We start from the raw sequence: 17,367 nt of genomic DNA, 5'->3' as shown, positions 1-17,367 counted from the left end.
AATACGCCGATGTGCTCTTGAGCAAGGCACTTAACCCTAACTTGCTCCAGGGGTGCAATACTACTACAGCTGACACTAGAACATTTCACTGTGACAATAAAACGTGTTTTTTTTTTTTAAAGGACCAAGCAGCATGTTCAATGACTAGGAAGAACTGGTATTCTTCGGTGACCCATTTTATGCTGAGGGGAGGAGGGTGGGTTTGCCAAACAGCCCCCCCCCCCCCCCCACCAAGGGAGAGGCAGATTGAGACTGTGCCTTCAGAACAGCTCAGAGAATCCAGCCTCCCTCCCTCATCTCCGGGCCCTTAGCAACAGCCTCAGCCAGCTATTCACCTGTTGCTAAGAGGAAAGAGACTACGCCAAGCCCTCTCACATCCTAACAACGTCAACGAGGCAGTGAAACCAAAATAGAACCGTTACTGTACCGAACTAAATGAAACACAATCAAATCAAAGTCTCCAGCCTTTTAAATCAAGCAGCTCTTGAGAAAGGGAAACTAGGCCAGACAATAAAAATAAGAAAATTCAATAAAGAGGTCAATTTGATATTCGCTATGATTCTATGGTAAACGAAAGCAGCTTTGATTTAAAAGAGAATAATTGTTGGCAAGGCCTTACCTGAAGAGGCCATTCACTGGATTCCTGCTGCCACAGAAGGTGCTTAACAAAAGAGATGCCTTTCTTTACTGCCTGTGGCGATGACAATTCAATTGTAGTTGTGTGTGTGTGTGTGTGTGTGTGTGTGTGTGTGTGTGTGTGTGTGTGTGCCTACACGAAAGAGCGAGACAGGGAGTGTGTGAGAGAGATAGTGGCTGTGAGGAAGCAAGGACTGGTGGTAACCCCGACAACACCTGTACTTTGCAAGCAGCCAATAGCCTGGTCTCGACAATTCAGCAGAGGCCTTGACTGAGTAGGAGGCACTTGACAACAGAGCAGAGGGGGGGCATTGTTCAATGTTGAGCTACAGAAGGCCTATAGCCAATGGCTGAACAAAAATTACTGTCAATTATAGATCACAAGGCAAATTACTGGTTCAACAAAACAGTTGAACGCAGCGGCTTGTTAGTGAGAGAACGCTAGCCCTAGACGTTATGCAATTAAACCGTTATTGTCACTGCGGCTAGGAATAGTCATTACGACAGCTCTCGTTTGCTCTAATGCATTCAACTGTATGAAGCTACCTTCATCAATTTCCGCTACTCTTGGGTGTCTCTGTGGTTAGGCGGCTAGGCATTTTAGCCTCTTCTCTGTGGGTTGAGGCTGCATGATTGGAGACACAGCCTAGAAGCACACTCGGCTAACACAGACATCAGACAACAATGGGCTCTGTTCAGAGTTGAAAGCCGAGGCACCGAAGCACGGCGCAGGCTGCCTGATTACGAGTGTGCACTCAGGCAACAACCAAAAACAACAACAACAAAAAAACAAGGAAATGGAAGCAAACCCTTGATTTAATGCTCTCGGCCCCCCGGCTAAACGGCGTTGTTGCAGGACTCGAGTTTTCACGAGACATTGTCGACGCCTACATTATGCCCGTTTAGAAATGAACGTGGAAAAGGCGCTGTGTGTGCAGGGCAGGGGAGTCACCAGCTACTCCGCCGAGCGTACAAAGGCAGTGTCTCTACTTACTGAGAGGCTGTGCTCTTTGGTTTAGCCTGCCGTTTAGGTTACATTTCCCTTTGCTCGCCCTAGTTTCAGCATTGATGGATCGCTGCCAGCTCCACCTCCGATGCCTCTTTGCTTTTGAGCCCATGCGTGAAAACAGAATCTGAGAAAGGGAGGGAGGACAGAGTACAAGAGAGAGAGAGCGAGTAGACACACTGAGAAGTGTTTGTGTTCCCTGAGAACACAGCCCGGACTTCTGGGTGTAATATGACCAGAGACAGCGGGGAGGAAAAGCTTTTCTACCGATGGCATAACAAGCAAAATAGTGTTTCACGGAGAGAGAGTAGAAGGGGGGGAGAAATGGAGGGAAGGGGAGAGAGGGGGAGATAGGTAGGGAGAAAGAGAGAGGGGGGAGGGGGAGAGAGAGAGGGGGAGATAGGTAGGGAGAAAGAGAGAGGGAGGAGGGGGAGAGGGAGAGGGGGGAGAGAGAGAGGGAGGAGGGGAGAGAGAGAGAGAGAGAGAGAGAGAGAGAGAGAGAGAGAGAGAGAGAGAGAGAGAGAGGGAGGTAGAGAGGGAAGGAGGGGGAGAGAGGGAATGGGAGCGAGAGAGTGAGAAAGAGCCAGAGTGAGTGAGCGAGAGAGGGGGAGAGAGAAAGCCTTCCGGCTTATCAGTATTCAGGGACAGGAGCCTGCATGAAACCAGAAGGTAGCAAAGCAAGCTGAAAAAGACCTTAGATTGCCTGATAACTGAACTAGAGTTTCACGAATGGCTTGACGTCTTTATTCAGTTCACACGGAAGGGCATACAAGGCTTTGTGCACAGCAACTCTGACTACATATGCAGAGAGAGGAAAAAAATAGTTGACACCCCTTCTGCCTCCCACTTGCCTGTCTCTTTCCTCTTGCGGAGAGCCAATTGAGAATTTGCTGCTACCTGAGAGAGTTAGTGCTTGGGGGAACTGGCAGCTCAGTGGTGTATTAAGAAAAGGGACACGGTTGACTACAGCAGTACCTTTCTGTCTGAGAACTGTCTGGCTGGCTGGAACCCAGCAGGTTTTTTCTCCTCTTTTCTCTCAGCCTAGCTGATGACCTTCCCCCTCTCGCCTGCCTGTTGCCCTACCCCTCCCCCTTCAACTCGGACGGTGGCTGGCTGGCTTGGGTTGGGGCCTCTGCCTGTAATTGTGTGCTGGTGGTAATGGGAGGAGACCAAACTCAAAAGCCCCCCCCCCCCCCCCCCCCCCCAAAAGCATGGCCACTTGAAATCTTCACACATCCCGTTCACAAGGGTGTAATTTCACATTAGTTCCGATCTCCGTACTGTACAACATCCCCACCGAGTAACAAAATGAACAGAGCACTTACATTTTGAGATGAGCTGGAGATTCTTGATAAAAAAAAGAAAAAAAAAACCTGTATGAAAGGGTTGTTAGCTCTGTTGCCGGGGAGTTAATTAAGCCAAAGGAATGCCAGTCACACACAGTGCGCCTCAGTCAAGCCCCATCCCAAAAACACAACTCCCAGGCTTCCCTTGAACAAATCCAGATGGTAGACTGGGTAGACTGAGAAAAACAACATGGCTGCTGCTGGAGCGGTGAAGTAGTAGTAGTAGTAGTAGTAAACAGTTCTGGGACACCAAACTGAGAGGCCAATCTGCTGCTCTCACCCGACCGGTCTCCCCACGACATGTTTCAACAAAGTCCCATCTGTGCTGTGGAAAATACCGGAAATCCCCCTTGCACCCTCCCTTCCCTCTTCCCTCTCTCCCTACTTCCCGCCTCCTCCCTACCTCCCTCCCCTCCTGACCTCCGGCCATTCCACCAGAGCGGTATTTATTACAATAATAATCCAACATTCTTGTCAAGGTCACCCACCGGAGAGCTCAGTCAGAGGGGCGGGCCGGGCCTTGGAGCACAAAGATCCAGATAAGCAGTGCAGGGCCTCTGACGATCTCTCCCCCCGCCTCTCTTCTCTCGCTCTGTCCACTGCTTAGTCATGCCCTTATCTCTGCAGTCCTGAGACAGCCCGCTGAGCCCTCGACAAACAACAGCTCAGCACCTCTTCACCTCCGTCAGGGGAGAACACACGGTAAACAACGCCCTGCTGGGATTACTTACCCACACAACAACAGCCACGGCGGTACACAGCGCTGGGCTGGACCAGAGGGTTTCATACAGATATGATTACCAAACACATCACAGCCAAGGTGACATGCTTTCAGCAGCCAATGTTGAAATGAAAAACCCTACCAGAAGGGGTGGGAACAAAGCGAGAGTGCTGAATCCAAAAATAAAGAAAATATGCAGGCATTTGATGAGAACACTCCCAACATTGACTGTTAGAACTGTACACAAAGTTATAAAAAGATCCACAAGTAGTTGTGTAACAGACTCTTACCTTGGGGCTCCAGTTCAAATGACATCTAGCCTAATTAAATGCATGTTTCTCTCAATTCTAGAGGACACAATTATATTTTTAGTTTGGGGGTGAAAATGGGCATGGGAGGAGAAAACAGAGAGGAAAGTAGTGGGGAAGAGAGGGACAAAGAGTTAGAGAAGGGGATAGCAGGGGAGAACGACTGCCCCCTCTTATTAAAGCCACGCAGTTCAAGGCCGACCGCAGTACTGCAGGCATTGTTTGTCAAAAACAGGATCCCCCATTGTAGTGAATGGGAAAATGGCAATCTTCGTGGTCAATCTTCGTGTAAATAAAATACAAATTCTTAGACAATCGGGGTACCTATAATTGCTTCTATTACACCAGATGCACGTCCTTGAACCGATTATTTTATAAATCGCATATAGAAAAAATTATAAGGATAATTGAGTTGCTATTCAGCCTGCAGTACCCCGGTCAGCCTTCAGCTGGAGATACTTAATGAGAGGGGGCAGCACTGAGCTAGCCTGCAACGCCACTTCCTGGTGTAGCTCAAACTGCGCATGTTATGTCTCCATGAGATGACATCTGACTTATTTTTGTGCTATTGAGTCTTCACATAGGAATGAATGGTGTTACGTGATCGATGGCTTTGTCCATTTGTCATTGGGGGACTGAGAGAGGGGTCCAGAGTGGAAAAGAGGGCTGTCTCGCATTCCAAGCTGTGGCGAGACGACGGCCATCATGCTCCACTGCAGTCCCTGTCCAACTGTAAGACCTTACATCACGCTAGCACTGCACTGCAATCAGACACACAGCCAGCCATTTATCGGTCTTCTGAAAAGATAACCATTCCTCTCTGTTCTGCACATCACGAAGCCCCCAAAACACACGTTTCTTTCCCTCCTCTCCTCTCTCTCGTTTACTCCAGCTACCTTTTGGAGGGTCACCGAAGGGTGTTTGGCTGGCTGGCTGATACCGCTCTTCTCATGTAAAGGGAGATGCCACTATAGTACACAATAAAGTAGAGAGGCGACACTCCTCCGACAAGTCCCTTTTCATTGCATATCGAGTCCAATGCCATAAAAAGCTGCTTTCTCAAGGTGAGTCCTGTTCATCACTGAGCTCCTTGTGTGAACTGAACCCATCCAGCCTCTTGTCACTGCCCTCTCCCAGAGATGGAAGAGGAGGAGGAGGAGGAGAGAAGAGAGCAGGGAGGCCCCTGTGGGCCCTGGCGACAGGACAAAAGCGGTTTTAACTGCATGTTCGAATCAAGAGAACGTGCTGCCTCTCTTGCCTGTGCCACCTCCCAGGAGAGCCCCAGATGCCCGCCACCAGGTTATTTATAGACGGCATGGGTTTGTTCAGTCTTCGCCTGCGGTTCCTGTTGTTGCAGCAAGCCCCTGGAGGGAGGGGCTGCCGACAGAGTCAAAACCTCCCCCAGCCCCTTGTGAAACACCCCCTCCTCACCTCGCAGTTTCAAACCGCAAGAGAGATTCTTCTGAAAGGGTAGCCAGGTGGCGGCCATCTTTGAAATGTGTGAAGCCAAGAGAGCACAGTCAAGAATATAGTTATATGGACTGGCACTCTGGTACTTAAAAAAACATTTGTGAAATCAATAAAACAAATTAGTGAAATCAGTGAAATCAATAAAACTAATTAGTTTCTGTAAAAAAAACAAAGGATGTCATATTAACTGAGTATCATATTATCCAAAGTGGCTTTGGTCATTCTTCAGTGTAAGCAGTCTTACCACAGATAAAGCGCTCTATGCATTCCAAGACTTACACAGCCACTACGACAGCATTACGGCACAAAATGTCCACCAGCTCATGAAAACTCGTTCATATACTCACTCATGAGGACGGGGACTGGGGAATGCATAAAGCTGCCGCTAATCATTTATCTACGGTCTCCATTTCCACAGGGAGTGAGTGAGCCCAGGGGCTGTAAGGAGAGCTGCCGGTCCATGCAATGCCAGGGACAGGGTCAGACGGGGGGCTGGCACAGGGCCACAGGGCCATCTTATTTCAGTGTCTGCCAGGTTGATACCAGCCAGCCAGAGCCGCCGCTCCCCAGCTCCCTTTTAATGACCTGGCGTATCCATGGAGACTACCTGGCTATCAAGCAGGGGGTTGTCACTCAACGTTAACCATGGCAATGCGCTCCACAGCATGGCTCAGAAAGGGGAGGGGGGAGGCTAGTGGGAAATGGGAACACTGGGGCCCAACAGCATTAGTTTAGCCGCTCCTCTTGCTCTTTGATATTCCGGCTCTTCCGACGCCTCGTCTACAACAAAAGCCAGGCACAGCCACTAATAAACACTGTACACACCGGGGGATATAATTCTAATGAACTTTGTTCATACATAGCTGTGTTAAATAGCTAGCTATGATGAGCTGTTTGGGTGAGCCGGGTGAGGACGACAGCGGACTAAATGGGATGTAGTTTAAAATATTGATGCATCAATATGACATTTTTGGCCGATACTGATATCCGATATTTTCCTTGCCAAAAAAACAAACACACTATCGCTAACCGATATTTAACATTTTAGCTGCCTTTTAAGCACTCTAGTACAGATAAATAGTTAACACACACACACATGGACGCAGAAGTCTAAGGCACTGCATCTCAATGCAAGAGGCGTCACTACAGTCCCTGGTTCGAATCCAGGCTGTATCACATCCGGACGTGATTGGGAGTCCCATAGGGGGGCGGCTCACAATTGGCCCAGCGCCGTCATTGTAAATAAGAATTTGTTCTTAACTGACTTGCCTAGTTAAATAAAGGTCACCACACACCACACACACAAACGTTATTTTGTTGCCATTTACATATGTCCCCATTACCAGTAAAACATCATCAAAACCTATTTATTTCACTTACTTGCTGTACTGTTTCTTTGTTCAGTAGTTTCATTCTCAACCAGAATTTCATCATACATGTCAAACAGTGAAGTTTCAGCTCTGTCTGTTCGTGGCCTCTCTTCCTCAGTGCCCACTGTCACTGTGTCCGTTTCCGTCTTGTCCAGCTGTGTATGTAACATTTCACGTAAACCCTGTTTCTTGTCTGCATCGACGTAGCGGCCCTTATACATAGCATAGAGCATGGTGGCGACACAGTAAAGAGAGAATGCCACCGAATCGCTTGTTCACAACCTGTGCCGGTAGTTTTGTTGAGCAGGCGTTTCAATGCCATGACCGAGGGTATCACGTCTGCTGCAGACACAGTTGATGAGTTTATTTCTCCAGTCAGTTGTTCGAATGGAGCTAGCTAGTGTGTTCATGTTACCAAGTTTCAAACATGTTCTCAAATGCCATTGAAATGGCAGCAGCGGTATGACAACCAGTACATTCATGAGCATGCAATGACTTTCTTCAGTACGAAATCCTCGAGGGCTGATATCGCTGGTCCAAATGTCAGTCGTGAAGCTAATAGCAGTGACGCTATTACTGTGTGACTCCGGTAAGGCAACATCTGAAAAATAGCGCACTTGGTAGTGTGTATCGGTGCTCGACCAGTCGGCGAAAGCCAACATCACACACTACAGAGAACGGTTGATTGTCAAGGACAATGAATTCCATTATCTTGGCGTTGAGTTGTCTCACTGAAATTTTCTTAGTCTTTCAAATGACTGCTCGACTTGTTGACTGCTCGATCCACACAGCAGACATTGTGGGCCAGGTTAGGAATGCTGTGTTGCATGTGTACATTTTAATGTGTACATTTTAATGTGGCGCTATTACGTCATCTACCTACGTTATATAGGTGTGCACGTCAGCTTTGACATCGGCGTTAAACTAGACATCGGGGCCGATGTCGGCATCGTCCGATTCCGATATCTCACCGACATCCTTAGTTTAAAATGAGAGTGGACAAGAATAGGGGCTGAAATGGACAACTGCGGAGCAGAAATGAAAAGACCTTAAGATTCCAGCCAGCCTCTCTCCTCTGTTCTGCTGCTGTGACGTCGATGACAAGTCGACTGCTCATACTCACTATGCAAGTCCCCGCTGTCTATCAGGCTTTAAAGTGTCACTCCAGCCTCCTTTTCACCTAATTTAGCACCTGATTTACTTAACAAAAAGGCACATCTCAATAGGAGGCCCAGGTAAGTCATGACATAGCACAAGTAGGGGGGTGGGTCTTTGCTCTTTTGTTCTCTAATGCTCCTCCATTGTCACTCAAACAAGGGGGAGGGACGATGACATCACGACTTCCCATCAGACCTATCCTATCAGACCTACCACTTCAATTTCACAGTTGTCTTTTTAAAAAAATATATATATATATTTTTTACCTTTTAGTGTGTGTACTTTAACGTATTTATATTTGGGATATCGCTTTTCAACATTAAAATAAATACAAAAAATTGCTGGAGGATGTCTAAGGACAGCGGCACTTTTTCTCTCTCTCCCCCTTGCTCTCACCCACTGAGTGACAGACAGGTGAGAACAGGGGAGGATGGAGGGACGGAAAGAGCGAAAGAGAGGAGACCCACGGTAACTGTCTGATTAAAACACGAGACGTGACCGAGATACAGTAAGCAGACAGCGGGAGCCGAGGAGCCCCCCCCTCCTTCCTAAAACCCACAAAGCCTCTCTCCTGAGTGTCCTTCAGCATATGGGGCTCCACAATGAGACGGGGGTGGAGGGAGGGATGGCGGTAGGGAGATGGAGAGGAATTCTAAACTCTTCCCTTCCTTTTTCTCTTCCTTCCTTAGCCTCTGGCAGTCCTGGCCCTCTCCTTGCCTGAGTGTAGCATCATACTTTGATGACCTCGTTAGTTCAAGCACAAAAAACGGCTAATGTCCAGATACAAATAAACAGTGCAGTGGGGGCAGGGATGTGTGTCTGGCTATGGTGGTCCCTCAGAAAGGCTTGTTGGCCTGGTAACATTACAGCATAGTTGTACATTACACTGAACATGGCAAAGACATAGGCTAAATGGAATTTACACTAGATTATTTCTAACATATTTTGCTTATTTATTTGATGATCGAGAAGAGAAAAAAAAACCTGTGCTATGTTCACCATTTAGGGTAGCCAAAACAACTAAGGCCCTTAGGACAGAAGTAGTCTTCACGTGGTTTGACACGGGAGTGGTCGGGTCACCTTGCATAAAACTGCGGGCCCCACTGTGGTATCCAGCGTAACCCAAGATCCTCAAAAAGCTCAGCGCTCAGTCTTGCTTTTCTTCTCCACTTCCTGTTTTTGATTCATGTTAGCTAATCGAATCCCATTGGGGATTATGTTTCCAGCACGCTGCATTTGACACCCACCATCTCAGATTGTTCTAAAATAGTAACTGATACGATTAGCATTCCTGAGTTTTTGGGGGGTTGAAGTATAATTTAATCTGAGAAATGTAGCTAATTGATTAAGACAAAATTGGACATTTTAATTGATAGGGTTATTTTCAAGAAAATATAGTACCCAACATCCAACGTGGACCAAACATCTTCCTACGAATTAGTAAGACGTGATGAATCCCCCCCAAAAAAATCTAAAGACACCCACGGCCCCTCCCACCCCAACAACCAGTATACAGTATCAGATCTCTATGTCTGACATAGTAATGCATAGTATTAAGCTGCGGCTTGGAGTATTGCTTCTTCTTCTTCATACATGCAATGTATTCCCTGTGAATCTGATGGTTATTTTCCCTTGTTCAGAAATTTGTCATTGGCGTCGCTTGCATTATTTACCATAAATGAGTGTGAAAGTACCAGGTTTTGCTTCATGATATTTTATTCATTTTGCTGGTCTCTTGTGTTTATTCAACAGATCACAAGATTTCCTTTGCAATTTTAGGTAGAGACCAATAGCTTTTGCTCATGATGAAAATACATTGTGTCGTCCTCACAATTCAAACCAGTCCACTATGAAAGCAATTCAGTTTGTCTTTCTCTTACACTTAATCTGTGTTCAGGAAATGGCCCCTTTGTGTGTGGTTTATTCCCTACAAAAAATATCTGGATTAGTTACTGTTAGACCATTCCTGGTGAACAAGCAAACCAAAAGGCTATAGTAGTTCTAATGGTTTCAATGATAAAAGTCCCAAAACGCACCCTAGATAGTGTTTTACAATGGTACATTTATTGGGTTGGGTTTAATGGTAAATATCACATTAAATAGAGCTGTTTTATAATAATTTTATTGACAAACATAAGACTGTCATGTAATGGTTTATAATATAATTGTATTATGGTTTCCACAACACTTTATTCCCTAGCCCATTTTTCCATCAAGTTTTGGGCTTGTAGGAAAATTATTAATATGAGAATTGCACCATAGGGATAGTCTTCTCAGCAAGCTGCCACTTGATGGACTATTCAGGGAGAGTTGGGCTGAAGCATTAGGTTGCTAAGAGGAGGACAAACTGAATGGCGTTCATGAAGGACTGGCTTGGCCACAATAATGGAAAAATAATACAAGCAACTTCAATGCCAAAATTCTCTGAATAGGGGATACTAACTATTACCAGATTGACAGGGAATAAATTACATAGGCTGAAGAAGCAACACTCCAAGCCGCAGCACCATACTACTTGTCAGACTTAGAGAACTGCTAATGTATACTGGTTGTTGGGGTGGGATCAGCGTATAGTGGCTTTTCACCATTTTATTGGATTCCTCATGTCTCATTGGTAGGAAAATGTTTGGTCCAAATTTGATGTTGGGTACTATATTTATTGAACATTAACTGAATCGTATGAATTAAAATGGCCAATTTGGGCGCACCAACGTGCTCAATATCTCAGAGATCGATATAAATTACAACAAAGTAATTCAGGACTGCCAATCTTACCTGTTTCAAACTACAGAAATTATTTCAGAACAATCAGATGGTGAGTGTCATGGCTTTCTGAAATTATATGGAACGACTAATCACGCTTACCTGAGACCCATTTCTCTGGCGTTTCCTGGATAACTTGCTCAGAAGGCTCAAACACACACACAGTTACACACACTTGCACCCACCAGCGTAATCAGCGACTGCTCTCTGTGAGAAATGGCCGCCGCCTCTGGAGCTGATGACCTCTGGTATTAGTCACGCTGGGAGCGCAGGCGCGTCGGCTGCAGTGAGTGCGTGGGTTTAAACACTGCTCTTCTGCCCATGCCTTCTCTCTCTCTCTCGCTCCCGACACCGCCAATTTCCTCTAATGCTAGTCCTTATGAGGAACAGCGGCAGTCTGTTTATACTGCAGTTAAGCCATTTCACTTTGAGCCAGAGGATCAATTTGCAGGGCGCAGAGACAAAAGGAAATGAGAACCTGCTTTCTCTCTCTGTCTCACTCCCTCCCCCCTCTTTCTTTCTCTTTTCTTTCTCTTCTTTCTGCAGAGAAGGGGCCAGTGAGTGAGCACAAGATTGAGAGAGAGAGGGCGGTCACTTATCCTTGTTCGGGCCTTGTCCAGACAGCCCCTTTAACACCGCCTGCTTTGATGGAGCTCTCCTAAGCCCAGAGTTCAGCAGTGGCCATGGAATGCTCTTCAGCGCTGGTTGTTTTAAAGCCCCGCTGTGCTGTTCACACCGTCGCTCCACTCACACCGAGTTCCATTTCTGTAGGCCCTGTTAGAAGGCAAGCCTCAGCTTCTCCAACATGTACTAGGCTCTGTGGCGAATGACCTCAACCTCTGCTGCTCTGTTGAACTCATTACTAATCACAGAGCACACATATTCTAAACGCTTTCTCACAAACTGCTCGGTTGTTTTTCCTCCCAGTGATGGTGACGACAATGAAGATAGTTATGACGTCACTCTGACTCAGGCATAGGGTTGTCAAATTCCGGTAACCTTCCCAAGAATGCCCTGGTTTTCCAGAAATTCGGGATGGAATATTCCAGATGTACTGCTTGTTCCCTCCTGATTTCAGGGAACCTTCCAAACAGGATTTCTGGAAAACTAGGGATTTTTGGGAAAGTTACCCAAATGTTGCAACCCTACTCAGGCATTACGCATGCCCAGCAAGGTAATGAGAAAACAGTCTGTGATTCAAGGGGTGGGTTTTGACTGGTCCCAAGTCCTTTTTGCCTTGAAACTTCGGCCACTCAAAGTACAGGGAACAAAGACCCGAAGAGGAGGGCCAGAGTTCATCGTTTGCAGAAACCTTTCAGCCTGTTTACTGAAAGGACTAATTGGATGGGCAACTGCCTGGAGGCCTAGCTAGTCCCTCCCACACACACACACACACACACACACACACACACACACACACACACACACACACACGAAGCAGCAACTTACTGGCAGTCGAGCTCGGTGGGCCATTAGCCGCCCCTGTGAGGGCGATTCGCAAAAGGGCGATAAATCTGTCGAAGGGGATCCTAGCGACAGCTGAAACTCTGCACGGAAACAGGCACCGCGCTGCTCCAACCAAGCACTTTTCAAAGGCCTCGGCAAAGAAAGAGGGAAAAAAAGGAAAGGCGAGAGGAAGAAAAATAAAGACGACCTCTCTGCCAGTCAGTTCATCCATCCTCTCCTCACTCCCACCGTTCCCCTCCTTTCCTCTCATGGCAGGTAGTGTAGTCGGAGAATGTGAGTCATGGGATGATTTAGGCGCGGAGCCTCAGACAATGTCGGCAAGGATGGCGTGCTGATGTAAGAGCCACTCGTGGCACTTCTCTGTGCCAATGACGAGCCGGGACAAATCAGGCAGGCAGGGGATACGGGCCCTCTCCTTTTGATTAATCACCGGATTTATAACGCCACCGCCGTGCTGGAGAGAAGAGGAGCGGGATAGGGGAAAGAGAGGAGGGTGGGGAGGGGAGTTCAATCCATCAGTAGAGAAAAAGGGGGGGTGGGGGGGGGGGTGGAGAAGAGAGAGAGCTCCTCTGGTCAAGTCATAGTCTTTATTAGGAGAGAGTATCCAGCAGAAGTGGAGATCCTAAAGTGGTGGAGACGCCCTTATGACGCTTCAGGGAAAATGGAACACACAGCCTTTCCTCAAGGGACAGACGTTGAAACATCATTGCTGAAATTAATCATGTGTTTGTCAAATTCGGCATCTTAGACATATTTGTAATTAATCCCGGATAAAGCAAGAACAAATATAAAAAAATCCATTGATTTCCCTTTTGCTCCAGTTTGTGCTTTGTGTTTGTTAAAACTACACGATTACCTGCAAAGCGGTCGGCGGGTTGAAATGACCCTGAACTTCTGTCAAACGCAAGTGCCTGTCAAGACCTTCACATTGCCAGAGGAACAAAGGGAAAATTGGAAAAACAGTAGGCCTACATATAGACGCACTCAAAAAAACATGTCTCCTCTCCCAGGCCTTTGGCTTTCTACACCAAGTGCAGTCCACCAGAGGGATACAAGCTGCCTGCCCTCGCCGATGAAACTGAGGAATGCTCAAAATGAGCAGGAGGTGACCCTGTTATTTTTTTCCATAACCATCCAAAATACACTCTCCAAATATCTGGGAATTGTGTCTTCCTTCAAGGCAGAGAGAAGAAGGTTTAATAATTTGTGAGTTGACCCCGACCCCCCCCCCACACTCTCTTCCTTGGAATGAGGCCCAGGCTATGCTTCCTAGAATGGCTCTGTGGTCTGAACTGTGGAGGGAAGGAGGCAGGGGGGAGGGGTGGGTCTTCCCCAGAAATCCACAACAAGTCATGCTCTGTGCCAGTCAAGAGGGGCTACACACCAGGAGATAGGAGGGGGCAGAAGGAAAGTGAGGTCTACCCTCCTTTCTCTCTCTCTGTACCATTTGGCTGGGTTGTAACACTGGGGGAATTAGCCTTTTCTCCCACTTATGCGGGCCCTGATGGTAACCATGGCTACTGCAGCTCAATAGAGGCTCTTCAAAGCAAAGGTTTTCGCTGTTTCAACATCCTCCGACTGGAGTCAAGACTATTCTCAAAATTGCTCCAAGAGCCCCGGAAAAAAAAGGCAGTCAATTATGAAGCCGCTTACTTTGGCTAATGAACAGGTCATGCTTGGAACTCAAGTAGATGTTTTCCCCCCTCACTCACTCACTCCCTCGCTCTCTCCCTTTCTACTCCATCTCATTTTTCGCTCTCGCTCTCTCCGAGGTCTGTTGAATCACAGCTCGTTTTTCCCCAAAGCCCCTGATAGAGTGGACTGACGGATGGCTGAATGAACATGTCACGTTTTAAAGGACGAGGAGAAAGCTGCTTCCAGGAAACCCCTGTGAATTCCAGTGTGCTCAGCCTGGGTGCCAGAGGGACCCTTCTCCATCCCACATGATGTCCAACAAGCTCCCCCACTCCAAACAGCTACAATCCCACATTGTGCCCTCCCTTCCACTCCCTCGGTGGCTGCCACCAGTCTGGATCATTAGGAATGTTGGCCATCACCCCCCCCCCCCCCCCCAAGGACGACAGTGTTCCCTGTGATTTCCCTTCACAGTGAAGTAATCCCCTCTTTGGAAAGAAGTCCTTTTAGGGTGAATTAGAGAGGGCTCTATTCAAAGGGGTGAGTGTCAGGGCAGTGGTGGAGAAGAGGGGGGGGAACACCAGTCACATGGGCCATAGCTGTCCGTGTGGATTAGCCTGGAAACGAGGAGGCGCCTTTCATCTCCGACCCAACCCTGCAGTGTTAAAACACAAGCCATGTTGCCAGTACTAACGTGCGGCTGTGTGTCTTACAGACCGCGGTCCTTCATAAACGCTAATATCGAAGTATTGGCTTCTTCAAAAGGCACTGCAACATATGTGGCAATTTAGGGAAGGGCGTAAGAGGCCATGAAAAAAAATGTGCCGGCTTGCGGGAGGGCATGCTGCATATTGAACAGAACACACGCCGGCAAACTCTCTCACACCATTAAGATAGGCCGGTATCAGGCGTAGATGCTGGGAGGGGGCAGTCGGCATAGCGTAATAAAACACACAGTCGCAGAACTGCTACATTGTGAAGTGCTTTAGGTAGAGCGTATGATCGTAGCATCAAAATGTGGCCTACACACTGACAGCAAGGCTATAAAATGAACCAAGTCAAGAGTAGGTATGAAGAAAGCAGCACAGAATACACACGGGCTATTGGCTCTATCTAAGCAGTCCTTAGATGAGCACCACACGCCCTGTGACAGTAACATCCAGGATACGGATCAACTCTGACCCATAAACACATTCCACACCTAATGAGGCTCCAGTGAGGCCCTGAGACAGGATGAGTTTACAACAAGTCGACCTCACTCGGAGGGAGAGGGAGGGGGAGGAGGGAGGCCAGAGAGGGGGGGGGGCGTTTGGACAAACATCTAATAAATCTACCGTACCTCTACCACCCTCCTCCTTCTCTCCCCTTTCCTCCCAGTAGCCTTGACCCTCTCCGGCACCTGGATTTGTGCTGACAAAATACTGCAAAATGGACACTGTCGAACAGACCAGCAGAGGAGGAAATAGTTGGACATGGTTCAATAGATTTGCTCCAGTGACTAATTTGGAGTATGCGAAGGACCCATGGCTCACACACACGCCAATGTACTCTGATTTCAATACCTCACCCTCTCACACATGTTCACATCGACACACACACACACACACACACACACACACACACACACACACACACACACACTTCCATCTGTTGTCAGAAAAGCTCCTTCAAATGCCAGAGTGCTTAAGATGACAAGTAGCTTGCTATTTACCATACACACACACTCAACACCGATAGCAAACATATTTGTCCGAATATATCTGAAAGGAAGATTAAGAGAGAAAAGGAACACAGAAAGAGAGGGCCGTTTTTAAATTAGGGCTGCCAAAGTTCCCGCGTTCGGTCTTGGTGGGGCTGTCTCTATTGTGGTGCACCGTGCGCACAGCTTTGAGCAACAATTAAGGAAAACACATGTACATTTTACAGTTCCAATGCTAATTTCCTGCAATTCTACACATGTTGCCAAGACTTATGCCTTAGTTATAATGCTATTTGAGTGACTCAAACACTATAACAAAATCAAATGGGGGCCACATGCAATGACATTTTTGGAATTTCAGTTTCTCCCCGACCGTCTAGTTTTTTATTTTGGTGATTGTTAGTTCTCAAAGATGATCTTTATAAAAAAGATATAATCTCCATGATCTTTTCTACATACTTTATTTGGTTTTAGTAATGTCATTAACTCGATTCATTTTAAATCGTTTGACAGCCCTAGTTTAAATAAATACACACGGTGTAGAAACAGGGGGAGGTTGAAGCCAAACCACCCAGAGAATACCTTCTGTAACCAGAGAGAGGGGCCTGTAGAGGAAGCAGAACCTGATTAGTTCACCAGTCCCCTCTAACTATCCCTCCTGTGTGTACTACACATGGGTTGTGTTCATTAGGGCATGCAACGGAAAACATTTTACAATGTTTTGCTACGAAAAAAATGTAATGGGATTTTCTTATTCAGGGAGTACAGGAAGTTCTTCCCTGTTTCGGCCTGTTTTCTTCCATTTGGTACCTAATGAACACCAAACCCAGGCCTAGGTCTATGTAATGCAGTGCAACAGCAAAGTGCTCTAAGGCCTCAGTCAAATAAAACCCTCAGAGCATGCTGTTAATACACAAACAGACAGGCAGGTCTATGTTTACAGTGCTCTACTGTACTTTGGGTGGAAAATGGTCTCCTCGCAGCAATAGCCTTTACAATTAAAGCCCACTGAATTTTTCCACATTTTGTTGTTACAAACCCTGAATTTAAAATAGATTAAATGTCAATTAAATGTCAATACCCCATAATGTCAAAGTGGAATAATATATATATATTTTTAACAATTTAATACAAAATGAAAAGCTGAAATGTCTTATGTTGATAAGTATTCAACCCCTTTATTATGGCAAGCCTAAATAAGTTCAGAAGTACAAATGTGCTCAACAAGTCACATAAGTTATATGGACTTACTTTGTATGCAATAATAGTGTTTAACGTGATCTTTTTTTTATGACAGCTCTGTACCCCACACATACAAATAATTGTAAGGTCCCTCACTCTTAGCAGTGAATTTCAAACAAAGATTCAACCACAAAGACCAAGGAGGTTTTCCAATGCCTCGCAAAAAGGGCACTAATTGGTAGATGGGTAAAAAAAAATGTAATAGAAAAAATGAAAGGAGACATTGAATATCCCTTGGAGCATGGTGATGTTATTAACACTTTGGATGGTGTATCAATACACCCAGTCACTACAAAAGATAAAGGAGTCCTTCCTAACTCCGGAAACCGCTCAGGGATTTCACCATGAGGCCAATGGTGACTTTAAAACAGTTACAGAGTTTAATGGCTGAGATAGTTTTCTCCTGAGGATTGATCAACAACATTATAGTTACTCCACAATACTAACCTAAATGACAGAGTGAAAAGAAGGAAGCCTGTACAGGACAATACTATTCTAAAACATGCATTCAGTTAGCAACAAGGCACTAAAGTAAAAAAATGACTT

The 17,367-nt window shown here is 46.5% G+C and overlaps 1 protein-coding gene across 5 annotated transcripts in view; it reads right to left on the bottom strand.

Annotated features, from left to right (window-relative positions):
• Positions 1–17,367, bottom strand: part of LOC139368699 (zinc finger protein 609a) — a 177,604-nt gene that overhangs the window by 33,351 nt on the left and 126,886 nt on the right. The window contains exon 1 of one of the 5 annotated variants that reach the window (XM_071107997.1): positions 3,720–3,896. The exons of 2 other annotated variants lie outside the window; for them this stretch is intronic. The gene's annotated coding sequence lies outside the window, so the exon portion shown is untranslated. Of the gene's footprint in view, positions 1–2,967; positions 3,634–3,719; positions 3,897–17,367 lie in introns of those variants that run through there. 2 more of the 5 variants (XM_071107987.1, XM_071107977.1) reach the window with 2 other exon arrangements.

Source organism: Oncorhynchus clarkii, chromosome 2 (genome assembly GCF_045791955.1).
Source record: "Oncorhynchus clarkii lewisi isolate Uvic-CL-2024 chromosome 2, UVic_Ocla_1.0, whole genome shotgun sequence".
NCBI classification, from domain to species: Eukaryota; Metazoa; Chordata; class Actinopteri; order Salmoniformes; family Salmonidae; genus Oncorhynchus; species Oncorhynchus clarkii.
The sequence above is the reverse complement of the archived record's forward strand: the minus strand, read 5'-3'. Positions and strand labels throughout refer to the sequence as shown.